A 2,111-nucleotide genomic window follows, 5' to 3' on the forward strand; every position below is an offset into this window, starting at 1 on the left:
TGGGGAGTCAGCTACCCTTTGGGTGTCCCGAGCAGAAAGGGGCGTATGCCCTATGCCCAGAAGGTTCCTGTGCTCTGTTTGGTGTCCTGTTGTTGCTTCCTGAAATCTTCATAATATCGTCTTTGATGGTACAGGGGAGCACGCATCTGAGCGAATGTATGTCCCTGGTCCTGGTCTCCTCATTCGCGATGGCAGCAATGGCATTCCAGGAAACACGAACAGCCAGCGAGCCTGCCCTCCCCGTTCTCACTGAGCTGTGGCCCTGGCTCAGCCAGCCACATGCAGGGAACGGAAGAGACAGCAGGACAGGGAAATAGGGCAATGCTCAGCTACTTCTCTTCTCAGCATGTCCTTCTCCATCATTGCAAGGCCGACGGGCTGGGCGGGACAAGTGCAATCAAGAAGTACAAGCGGTCGTGTGCCACGTTTCCATTATTCTCGTAAGGATAACACACACACCTGACCAGCTGCAGAACGGGCAGAGGGTCACCTCCCCGAGTCCTCACACAGGTACTTGCTTCCGCATCCGTGGTTAGAGCTGGCACTGCACAGCATAAGGAGGAACGCAACAATGCCAAACATGTAAATAAGATTGTTCTCACTGAGAACGACCTTAAAGAACACGCAGATTCCTCGGCGGGTTTTGGGACAGAGAACCCAGAGGAGAGAAATGAGCCTTATGCTTCAGTGCTTTCATGGCTTCTTTTTTTTTTAGCTGCTTTTTTGGAACAAGGAGCCCCACATTTTAAATTTATACCAGGCTCCCGAAATGATGTAGCTTGCCCAAATCTTCCCATCGGTTCAAACAGCAAGAATTGTTTAGGTTGAGTGTTGGGGCAACCGTTGGAAGGAAAAATCTCTCATGCAACCTCTGTCTTTGAGGAATTCGCGATATGACTGGAGGCACTGGATTTACACGCAGACACACGCAAATGCAAAGCTCAGAAAAGATCTGAGGTAAAGGTCTGAGAACTCCCCAGATGAACAGAATAAGGAGGAGAGGGAAGACAATCCACGCTTGCTTAAAAACAAGTGTGGAGGAAGAACTATGCCGAGAAAGGCCTTGTGGGAGGTGCCATGGTTGGGAGGCCTCCTCTGAAGCTCCCCAAGTTCATCTGGCAATGGCATTCGGAAGGTGCCTGGGACCGGGTGAGGTCGTGGGGGCGGGGCCACCTGCTGGTACCAGGATCTGGAAGTAGAGGAAGCGAGACTGAGCTGATGCACCTTCCTGTCTCACCCTGTGCTGTCTGCGCCTCATTTCCACGCAGGAAGAAGCTCCACCTCCTAGATGCGGAGCAGTAGCCGCGCCCTTGAGCTGCTCAGCCGACAGAACCAGAACCGAGAGCCAAATCAGCTTCTATTCTTTCCAAGTTTCCTGGCCTTAGGAGTTTTAGTAAAGCACTAGAAAGTGAACTAAGACAGGAAGGGAAGTAGGCGTGTGCCCTATGTTCCGTGCCCATATGTTCCGGACAACAGGGACACCGAGGGTGACATATCCCCAGCAAAGCGTTGGAGCCTTTAAATGTGTGGTCATTATTGCACCTGAGACTTTACCTGCCAGAGCTTACTCTCTACTGCACAATTTTAGATTCGGACCTAGTACCTTTCATTTGAAAGACCTGCTTGAAACCCCTAAACTCCACAGGGCTACGCCACATTTCTCAGAAGCTCTGGGTCTGTCTGGCGTCTTAGTCACTGCTGTAATTGGCTTCACCCTGCACTGAGCAGACATCCTCTTGCCTGGGTAGGAGAGGGGCAGCTATTTGGCAAGAAAAGATTTTCCAAACATGCAGAATTTTCACAGAAATATTCCTTGCTTCCCATCGGTCCTGGGCTTTATAACAGCATTTAACCCACGTTTGGCTGCCAAGGCCACAGTCCCTAGTGGGGAAGAAAGACAGTGCAGGACAAATGGAAATCCACTCCTGCGGTGATCACGTGTCTCTAAGAGGAAGCTGAATCTGACAAAGGGAGCCCAAAGGAAGCCAGGCCTCTGCTCCCCAGCGCAGCAATGCAGGGACACAGCCCAGGCGCTTCCCTGGAAACTGCTCCGGAGGGCCAGCGCTGTGGCATAGCGGTAAAACCTCCGCCTACAGTGCCAGCATCCCGTA

This window comes from Oryctolagus cuniculus, chromosome 5 (assembly GCF_964237555.1).
Source record: "Oryctolagus cuniculus chromosome 5, mOryCun1.1, whole genome shotgun sequence".
Taxonomy (NCBI): domain Eukaryota; kingdom Metazoa; phylum Chordata; class Mammalia; order Lagomorpha; family Leporidae; genus Oryctolagus; species Oryctolagus cuniculus.